This window comes from Pseudorca crassidens, chromosome 14, assembly GCF_039906515.1.
Source record: "Pseudorca crassidens isolate mPseCra1 chromosome 14, mPseCra1.hap1, whole genome shotgun sequence".
Lineage (NCBI taxonomy): Eukaryota > Metazoa > Chordata > Mammalia > Artiodactyla > Delphinidae > Pseudorca > Pseudorca crassidens.
Window position 1 is genome coordinate 61,022,531 of NC_090309.1, and position 11,711 is coordinate 61,034,241.

General features: G+C 38.5%; 1 pseudogene; it reads left to right on the top strand.

Annotated features, from left to right (window-relative positions):
- Nucleotides 1-6,711: 6,711 nt before the first annotated feature.
- On the top strand, nt 6,712-10,598 carry LOC137205256 (large ribosomal subunit protein eL31-like; annotated as a pseudogene).
- Nucleotides 10,599-11,711: the final 1,113 nt, after the last annotated feature.

The window sequence follows — 11,711 nt, forward strand, 5'->3', positions numbered from 1 at the left end:
TTTTAACACCTGAAGTTGTTAAAAGTATTAACTGAAACAATTATGTTAATATACTTTGTAACATAAAGAGCTATGTAAATACCAATTATTATTTTTAATACCTTCTAGAACTTTTGAATACATTTACTTCTACAGTTAATATGTAATCCCTTGAAATAAATCTACAGAGTTTTTTAAAATACCGTAGTTGCCATGTTCCCTCCCAAAGAAGTGTGAGAACTCATCCTATTCAACGGCTCCTGTCTTCCATTTGGTGGCTCTTGCATTTCCAACATGAAAGGATCTTACCTTCCAGCAAACAAAAATGTCAAGTTTTTCTTTGTATACAATTTAGTTTATTGGCACTATTTTAAATGTCTGCTTATTGCCTAGCAAACACTACCAAGTACTAGGAAGAAACAGAAGTAAAGCCCTCAGTGGAATATGTAGCCACCAAGAAGAATCAGCTTAATGGGATTTAACCAGAAAGGCACAAATGAAAATCTCACCAGAAAACCTAAAGACACCAACACCAGCATCATGAAATAATCTGACCACGACTCCAAGAGATTTCCTAAAGAGTTGGAATCATCAGAGATAGGAGAGTTGGCTAGGGAGGTACAACTAAATTTTGAAGAAAAAGCACTTTAGGTATGGGAATACACAAAACAAATTTAATATTGTGTTTTGTTAAACAGCCCAGGATGGTTAGTTATAGGAAACTCAACTAGAGAAAAAGCAAGAGATCCAGGCTAGAGACACGAATCTTAATTTAATCTCTGTATTCTAGCAACTGAAGTTGTATAAACAATTTTTATTCCTGAGGCAGTGAGGAAGTGCCGTGAACGAGAAGGAAAGTCAGGCCTAATCTTTGAGAAATACTTGCACTGAGAGGAAAAAGGACAGGAGGGAGAATTGTCAGAGGCACCAGGCAGAGGAAGAATCAGTATTCGTCACTGGTCCGGCAGCAGTCCCCATCTGAAGATCTCCTTTCCACCATTCCTCCCGTCCTCTTTCCTAATTATCCTCCTGTCTAGCCACACCCCTACTTTTCTTGGATTTGAATCCCTATCCTATGTCTTCAGTTTCTTCCTTTACCAAATATCCATCACTCCACTCTACTCTGGCAAAGACAGGCTCCATTATCCAATTAACTTCCTCCTGGATTTGCTAATCTCCTACTACCAGTACCTGTAATTTTCAGGTCAGAGAAAAACATCCTGAATTTAATTTTCTCTAATATAAGAACCCCCTGTAAAACACCAGCACTATCTTATATAAACTAAATTTGGAAGTAGTCTTAGATTGGATTCAAATAGATCTATAAGATATATTTGTTTTAAAGACTGACATCTCATTGGATGTCATACACTCTGTTATTTCTTCAGTGTAATCCCCTTTAGGGGGGAAAAAAAACCCTCACCAAAATTGACTCCATCAATGTTCCCTCTAAATCATGGGTTTTTAGCCATGAGTTGGCTTCAAGGGATCCATTGGAAGTCCCCTCCTCCGTTCCCAAATCCAGATTGCAAGTGTAACCGAGGGCTATTATTGCCTCAAACTCCAGAGAGCTTTGCTGGGTTAATACCTGGACAGCTCACAGTACCTCTAATCTAGGGCAAAGGACCTCTTCCCCTTTGCCCTGCTACTTACCAGCTTGCCTTTCCCTGCATCTCGAGCTCTTTATGACTTGAAATAGGGCAAAACCATGACTAATTCCACCTTACAGGCTGACTGGCCTAGAAGAGATAAAAATCCCTTCCTCATTCTGTCTTAAATAGTTAACATTTAGAAATGCATCTAGGTTCCAAAATAACCCCACTGAGAAGCTATTAGGGAGATAAAGTACCAGTTAGAATTTTTGTGTGAATTTGTTTAAAGTAATAGCTTTCACAAGAGCTGTTTGTCATCAGAATGTTGAGAAAATAGAGGTGTGGGCTAAGGTAGGTGGGACTGTCGGGTGGCTGGAAGGCAACATGAGGGCAAGGGGTCTTTCTTTAGGGATTGGGAGTGAAGGGCAACACAAGGGGTGAGAAATGGAGGTGGAAATATGCCTACCACAAACTGTGTCCGCTTTGAAACTTTATCAGTGCCATCTCTGGACATCATTTCTTACAAAGAACATGCATCAAAGCAGCATGCGGAGGTGGACATACCTTGGGTTCTAGAGCCAGATCTGCTACTAACTACATTGTTTTGAAGTGTTCCCTTCTCTCTCTGGCTGTAATAAGGAGTAGTCAAGCTCAGTGTTTTTAAGGATCCCTCCGGCTAAGATATTTTGTGAAGTGACATGGACAAAAGGCTGTCATCTATCTCTTGTCTTTTTCCTGTGTCCTCTTCCACTCTGCTTTTCTCAGGTCTGTGGACAGAGTAATGGCCTAGCTAAGGATCACACTCTATCTGCTTCACAAAGAAGGAACTCATCCTGTGTCCTTCCACTTTCCTGATCTACTCTGGGGTCTCCTTTCTCCCTTCTGTCTGCTGCAGAGAGCTAGCTCCTTATAGGCAAATGCAAAGTCCTGGGGGTGCACTTGCTTTGCAAGAGCCCGGCTTTCGTTTTGTAAGCAAACCGAAGATATCTGAGGTATTAGATGGTTTATGTTATTCAGCACTGAGCTTGGGTTTTGTTTTGTTTCGCCTTGGAAAGCACTTCAAACTCCTTGTTGCCATAGATGATGGCAACACCATAAATAGATGAGCTGGACGCCACTCTGAACTGGAAGAATACCATTCTTGCCCATAAGTGCACAACATGCCCTTTGATCAATAACATCGACAAAGAAGACTACACATGGCTGAGAGAATAGCTGTTAAGCACAAGTGAAATTGAAACTTCAATTTTCAAACTGCACAATTCCTAAGGATTAAAGTAAATCCTTGGCCAGGATCCCAAGAAGACTCCATCTAGCAGCATTGCCAGGGGATTTTCCGGCACTCTCAGTATGTAAAATCCCAGAACATGACTTACAGTACTTTTATTTTACCTCAACTTGCTAACCACATTACCTTATCTTGCACAAATTTACAACGTGTTTTTTGTTGGTTTTTTTTTTAAATTTTTCAGAATTTTTAAACCCATAAGGGAGTGGTAATAACCAATGCAGTTGAATATTTTAAGAAATTTGACAGGATCAAAGCTAGAGAGAAGCATTAAATAATGATAGAAATCTCAAGCCTTATGTAGTATAAAGGAAAGAAATATTTTAAATCAATATTCAGAATATAATGCAGCGATCATATGTTGATATACAAATCATTGACGAATTATGGGGGCAAATTATGGCTTTTTCGATTCATCCTTAATTTCACCAATTTATGCATTTACACATGTGTATTATTACTTCTTTTCTGTTGGCTTTTATGTTCTTGATAGATTAACTGGTCCAAGGGAATTAAATTACAGTCAGCTCTTATCGGATGTCAGGCATCGTACTGGATGCTTTATATCAATATAAATACTCCCTAATATACTCTACCAAACACCATAGGAAGTAGGTATTGTTAGCCACATTTTACAAGAAATCTCAGGTTCAAATACGTAGCCAGAAAGTAGCAGAGCCAGAAGGTAGCGATCTAAAAACTTCAGAAAACTTCCACCAAACTTTTCACTTATTTTTGCATTTAAAGGTGGTAAGTGTTTAAAGGTCTGAAGCTAACCCTAACCGTAGCCCTAACCCTAACTCTAACCCTAACCCTAACCCTAACCCTTGTTTTGGGGCATTTTCAATTTTTGCTGAATTCTTATATCCTGATATTTGTAATTTCCCTAAGGCCAACCTTAACTAAAATAACTATGTAAAAACACTGTGTCCTTACCTAAATAGCTAGTCCCAAACTATAACAGGGTGTTTGGTCTCTTTGCCAGTAGATCTCATCGCGTTTGTAAACGAAGGCATCTGCGTATTCTTCTTCTGTATATGCAGGGTCTAGCTCTCACCAAAGTGATGGTACTGAAATTATCATGAAATGTGAGCAGTCTGAACACTACATAAAAAGGTATAATTTAAAACAGAGTCCTTTGTGAGATTACACCAATCTTCTGATTTTTACAGATAAGGAAGCCAGAACCTTGAAAAAGGTAAAGGACCCAAAGAAATGTCAAACATAGATTAAATATGTGGTCAAAACTTTGTTTTATTTAACTACTTGTGTCTCTTCATTGCCTTATTTGATCATGGATTTGAGGCAGTTTCTATTTATAATAATTATAAAATAAAATGAGAGAATAATTTCCTAAAGCAAGAATGATGAAATGTTCTAAAATTAGAAAGTGGTGATGGTTGCACAGGCTATGAAAATACTGAATGACACCGAATTGTGTACCTAAAGAGTAAATTTTATGGTATATGAGTCATATATCAGTAAAACTTACTTTTTTCAAAAGAGCAAGACTTTATTTCTTTTAATAGGTTAGAGGATAAAACAAAGGATGGGTGACTTTTTAATTTTTATTTATTTTTATTATTTACAGTCTCTCTTCTCTATTCCATATTAGAATATCACCAGTGCATTGGCCCATCATACTAGCTTAATGAATCAAGAACATTGATCTATTGCCACTAATTCTCAGTTGTGGAGTATTAGGCCAGGTTTCAGAGTTTCTACTGGCGTTGAAAAATTGTTTTTGAACAAGATTCTGGAATATATTTCCAAAGAGAATGCATTTTTCCCATGAGAAATCTCTGAGTAAATTAAAAGCCATAAACTAAGGGGTCTTGTTGATTTCTATTAAGAAATAGAAAGTTAAATCTGTTGCCCTTATTATACAGGCATACATTTGTATACAAGCATACATTTCAAACAAAATCTTTTAAGATTAGTACGCAGAAATTGATCTAGGAATCCTCCTTCAAAATTTTTTTTGAATATTTTTTAACATCTTTATTGGAGTATAATTGCTTTACCATGGTGTGTTAGTTTCTGCTTTATAACAAAGTGAATCAGCTATACATATACATATATCTCCATATCTCCTCCCTCTTGCGTCTCCCTGTCCTTCTTCAAATTTATCATAGAATATAACGAGCTCAGAGACAGACTTGAAAACAGAGATATTCATCCTAGCATTATCATTATTCGTAGTAACGAAAAAGCTAAAACAAATCTAAATGTCCAACAACAGGAGAATTTTAGGTATAGTGGAATATTGTACAGTCCTTTAAAATGGTGTTTTTATGTATTTTAAAATCTATATTAATTTTCTGATTACAGAGATAATAACAATATACATATTATTTTAAAAATTTAAACTGCCAAACATTTCCACACAACTCCTTCTCTTAAGACATAAACAAAATTAAATGCTTGGTGAATATTTTATATGACTATCCTATAATACTGCTTTGCAACTTGCTTTGTTCACTTCATAATGAATCTTTGCACATCACTTTCTGCACATCTCCCTCACTAGCTTGTTTTTGTTTTTGTTTTAACATTGTTAAAAATTATTCAGGACTCAGGGAGATGTTCATGATATAATGTTAAGCGAAAGAAAAAGCAGACTATAAAACATTAAATATGGTATGGTCCTAAATTGGGTAGGAGGGGGAGTGGCAAAGATTATACACAAATTCATATAAAGACTGAAAGAAATACAACAAATTGTTAATTATGGTTAATTCTAAGTGGTAGAATTGTGAGCAACTTTACTTTCTTCTATCTAATATTTTATATTTTCCAAATTATCTATGATGAGCATGTTAAAAATAGCACTGGCTTTTTCTGTTTCCAAAAATAATTTTGGTTTCTTGTAGGCAATCTGGAAAACGCAGATAAACCCAAATAAGAAAATAAGTCACTCACAATCCAACTGCCCTGAGATAATAATCGTTGTCTTTTAGATACATTTTTTTAAATTGGGCTCTACAATGTTGTGTTAGTTTATGCTATACAACAAAGTGAATCAGCTATATGTATACATATATCCCCTCCCTCTTGGACCTCCCTCACACCCCCCATCTTACCCCTCTAGGTCATCACAGAGCACCAAGCTGAGCTCCCTGTGCTATACAGCAGGTTCCCACCAGCTATCTGTTTTACACATTAAGTAGTGTATATATGTCAATCCTGATCTCCCAATTAATCCACCCCCCGCAAACAACTTTGTGTGTGTTTGTATTTTACAAAGGTAAAATTACGCTGGCCATAATTTTTGTAACTGACCTTTGTCCCTTTGTCACTTAAATGTAGTGTGAACGTTTAAAAAATTTCACTAAACAATCTTCTACAAAATGTTCTTTTGGCTCCACAGGACCATAATTTATACATAGGATTCAGTTATTACCATTTTTGCTTTTATAATTGATGTAGTGAACACTTGTATGAATAGATCTTTGTGCATATATGCTGTACAATATTTTCACCTGGATAAATAGCTAGAAATGGAATTGCTGAGTCAGATGGTCTGCAAAATTTTAATACTTCTGATACTTATTGCCAAGACATTCTTCAGAAAAGATTTAGCAAGTTTTCCTCCCAACAGTGGAATGAAAAAGTGGTCATTTTCCACACCTTCAGCACTGCCAGGTGTTAGTAATCTGGAAACTGACTTTTATTATTTTTTCTCTTAGAAGGAAAATGATAAATTTTTTTTACAGAAAACTTAGAATGTACAAATAAGCGAAGAAAATAAAAATCATAAGGATATCATCAACCACTGATTCTTCCTCTGTCTATATATATGTGTGTATATGCACATATGCATATGTACTTTTTTTTTTGGCGGTACTCGGGCCTCTCACTGTTGTGGCCTCTCCCGTTGCGGAGCACAGGCTCCGGACGCGCAGGCTCAGCGGCCATGGCTCATGGGCCCAGCCGCTCCACGGCATGTGGGATCTTCCCAGACCGGGACACGAACCCGTGTCCCCTGCATCGGCAGGCGGACTCTCAACCACTGCGCCACCAGGGAAGCCCCATATTTACTTCTTAATAAAAGTAAATCATGTAATAAATGGCAGCTAATACTTATTAAGCATTAACTATTAGACTCTGTGCTATGTGTTTAAAGTGAATTATCTCATTGACTCTTTATGCCTTTATATAAGAGTACTTTTAGTAGTTAATATGTCTATATTTTAAAAAGGAAATCTGAGTAGAGGGATTAAGAAACTTGTCTTAGGTTATATGGTTAATATGTGGCAGAGCTGAGATTAAACTTTTAGTTTTTTTAAAGTTTCCTTGTTCTTATGTCCATTATGAACCCCTAAAAGGTTTCATATTCCCTGTCATGGGGGATGGCCAACTTTGCTAAAAGCATAAGTACTGACCTAACCCTTTTACTGAAATAAGAGTATTTATTATTTTGAATTTAAAAGATGCTTGTGTATAAATGAGTGGATGAACAAAAAAACAAATAAGGAGGGAGGTACGTAGATACTGTACCCTCCAAGAGATGGAGCTCAGTTCCCCTCCCCTTGAGTGTAGGTTGCACTTAGTGACTCTGTTCCAAAGAATAGAGCATGAAAAGGGAACACATAGTGACTTCAGAGAAAAGGGACCTGGCAGAGCCCACCTACCCGTGTGATCCATGTTTACATCACCAGGGATCAGTCTTCATGGTGATGACATGGACCCCCTGATCTGGTGCGAAGAGAAGGGTCCTTCCCCTCTGGTATTCTTCCTGCAACCCCAGTAGAGTCATGAGAAAAAAACATCAGAGAAACCCAAACTGAGGGACAGTCTACAAAATACCTGACCTATACTCCTCAGAACTGTCATAGTCGTGAGAGACAAAAACTAAGAAATTGTCTCAGATCAGAGGAGACCAAGGAGATATGACAACCAAATGCAATGTGGGATACCAGACGGGATACTGGAACAGAAAAAGGACATTTGTGGAAAAACTAGTGAAATCCAAATAAAACCTGGAATTTAATTTAGAGCAATGTACCAATGTTGGTTTCTGAGTTTTCACAAATGTAATATGGTAATGTAAGTGTTAACATTAGGGGAAACATCAGCCATATCTCTGCAACTCTTCGTAAATCTAGAATTATTCCAAAATAAAAATTTTTTTTTTTTTTAAGGAATGGATGCTTGTTTCAATACAAACACCACTTGTGCGTAGCAGAAATAAGATTCCAGCTCTGGCAGGCTGTTCAAACTATCAGGGTCTGAACCAGTCTCCTCTCTTTCTTTTTTTTTAAAAAATTATTATTATTATTACTATTTTGGCTGCACCACGCAGCATGTGGAATCTTAGTTCCCTACCAGGGATCAAGCCCATGCCCCCTGCAGTGGAAGCATGGAGTCTTAACCACTGGACCTCCACAAAAGTCCCAGTCTCCTCTTTTTCTGTTCTTGCTTCCCCGTTAAGGATCCAGTGTCCAGCCAGAGTGTGACCAAAAGGAAAAACTCAGATGAGGCAGGGCAGGCTGATCTCTAGGGCTTGCTCCCAGGGACACAACTAGTTTTCCTGTTAGGGTTTTTTTTTTTTTTAATATTTAAGAATTTATTTATTTATTTGGCTGTGCTGGGTCTTAGTTGCGGCATGCGGGATCTTTAGTTGCAGCATGTGAACTCTTAGTTGCAGCATGAAGGATCTAGTTCCCTGACCAGGGATCAAACCTGGGCCCCCTGCATTGGGAGCTCAGAGTCTTAGCCACTGGACAGCCAGGGAGGTCCCAGGGTGGTTTTTTTTAGTTTCTGCAGAACTGAAAGGCCTCTGGTCACTCTTATTGATTAGTCCATTTCTCTGATATATTTCTAACTCAATTATTAGTGAGCAAAAGGAGGTGGTGGTGAGGTCCACTCCTGGGTTGACTTCAAGCAGCAGGGGCTGGGGTACTCCTACTTCAGTGCTGGCTGACATCACAAATGAGCATGGAAAAGAAAACTGTGTTAAGATTATCAAGCAGTTCCAACCTGGTCTCAGCAAAATGGCTCCCACAGAGAAGGGTGGAGAGGATAAGAAGGGCTGTTCTGCCATTAACAAGGTGGTGACCAGAGAATACACCATCAATGTTCACAGGTACATCATGGGGTGGGCTTCAAGAAGAGTGCCCCTCAGACACTCCAAGAGATTAGGAAATTGCCTCGAAAGAGGTGGGAAATCCAGGTGTGCACATTGACACCAGGCTCAGCAAAGCTGTCTGGACCAAAGGAATAAGAAATGTTCCATACGGTATCTGTGTTTGGTTGTCCAGAAAATGTAATGAGGATGAAGATACACCAAACAAGCTCTATATGGTGGTTACCTGTGTACCTGTCACCACTTTCAAAAACCTACAGACAACATGGATGAGAACCAATTGCTGATTGTCAAAATCATAAAACTGGGAAAAAAGAGAGAGAGATCACCAAGTACCCAGAGGACAATATAACCCTGTTTGTTATCTTTAGCTGGACTATCTCTCCAATATTTCTTTAGATCATGAACCAGGGCTGTTTCCCTGGTTACAAAGGCCAACTCAGTAGGACAAAGGGCACAATGGTTGTGTTATTCCAGGAATTTGTAATGGCAGATGCCAAGCTTTCACGTGAATATGTGTATGTGTCCTGAGCATTCGGAAGAGACTATTTGTAGACTTGTAGATTACTACAGCTCTCAACCACTTTGTAAACTGCTGCCTTATTTTTTCCCCTTAATAAATCATGAACATCTATTCATGTTATTAAATGTTCTTCTACAAATCTTCCACAAATGTGATCTTCTCAAAATGACTAAATAAATTAAGAGGTGCACATCAAAGGAATACTCTGCGTATTTGAAAGAATGAGGTAGTTCTCCATGTGCTAATATTGAACAATCATATTCAAGAATTAAGTATAAAAAGCCAAGGGCAGAGCAGTGTGGATAGTAAGCTACCATAAAAGAAAAAATGTATATGCATATATATTATTATATGTAATGTATATATGGAAGACTGTCTCTGGAAGGATTGAAAGGGAAACTGATATCAGTTGCCTTCAAGAAGGAAACTCAGTGGCTAGAAGACATGGGTGGAAAAAGGTTAATTTTTTTTTTTTACTGTATAGCCTTATATATCTTTTTAAAAAATTTTGTAAGACACTCATGAATTATTTAAAGGACTAATTTTTAAAAATTACAACGTTATAGTTAGTGCCTGCCTAGTACATACATTAGGTTATTTCCAATTATCACTGTTATATATAACGCTTCATGCCACACACCTTAGTAGCTAAATCTTTGCCTATATTCTAATTTCCTTCCAATAAATTACTGTAAGTGAACTTGCTGAATCCAAAGGTGGGAACAGTTTTAGGCTTTTGGATATGTTTTGCTAAACTCTCCAGAAATGAATGAACTTACATATTTTATTTCGCTACACCCTCACACTAACAAGAAAAAGGTTCTATTTCTTTTTACCTTGATAGGATAAAATATAATATAGATGTGTATATTTATTTATTCCATTATATTTTATACTATATATATATATACACACACACATATATGTATAATTATATGGTTTGTTTTGCTTCGTAAGGAGCGCATGGATGGTAAGATTTAAGTGCTTTCATATGGGAGTACATCTTCATAGTTTTTATCAATTATAGATTCTAGAGTCAGAATAATTTCCTCTCACAACTGTGAAGACAGGGCTGCATTACCTTGCTGGTCTTAAGTCTGACACTGTCTGACTTGGACCCTTTGTAAGTTACCAGATTTCTTTCTTCTCCTCTGGAAGCTTTTAGAGTTTGGGCTTCATATTAATTGGCTTTCACTAGATTAGGCTGCATGACAACCTCAATATATCTTAGTAGCTGACAACACCAAATATTTATTTCCTGCTCCTGTTCCTGGTCCGTGGCTGCAGTGTGGCTGCCGCAGCTCTTCTCCAGGTGGTGGATTGAGAATGGGCTCGTGTGTCTTCTCGTTCAGGGATCGAGGCTAAAGGAGTGGCTCCCATAGGGGCTATGCCCTTCTCATGGCTGAGAGCCCAGGAACAAAACGCCTGGGGGAAACTTGCAGTGCCTCTAGAATCTTCTGCTCAGAAATGGTACAGGTCACGTGTGCTCACCATGTGATGCTTAAGGCAGATCTCTGAGCCAAGCAAATCACAGGAAAGGGGGTGGTGAATAAGCCTTCTCCTTGGAATTCTCAGCTTTCTTCTAGGAAGTGTCCAGACATAAGTTCAGCTCCTTAAGTTTTGCAAAACTTTGACTCATCTAAAGCAATTTGTGGGTAATAGTCTTTACTAAGCATTGGAAGAAAATGAGAAGGCAGAGGTGGGGTATTTATAGCAGTGGCACAAAAAAGAAGTTCAAATTTGAATCTGGACATTCACGGGCATAAAAGTCCTTTGACTCCCCTCCCGCAAAGGTCTTTTTTCTCCCACTCACCCCATGCAGCAACCGTACATCTTGCTCTCCCCTCTGTCCTCCTATCTCTCCTCCTCACCCCCGCCCTCTCTTCAGTTCTTGGAATTTGGGGATTGATATTCTGGAACTTGAGCAGGAAGCAGGTGACCTGACAGAGGAAGATTAAATGTGTCTGTCTCAGTTATCTTTTGCTGCCTAACAAACCACCCCAAAACTTAGTGGCTGAAAACAGCCCTTTTATTATCTCTCCCAATTCTGTGGGTAAGCTGGAGCCCCGCAGGATGGTGATTTCCGCTGGTCTCCAGTGGGGTTCTGATGCTGCTGCAGTCAGATAGCTGTGGGGCTGGAACCTCCAAATGGCTCCACTCACATGTCTGGCTGGGAGGCTGGGCCCAGGTGGGCCTCTCTCTCCTGGTGATCTCTCCACAGAACGCCTCCAGCAGGGCAGC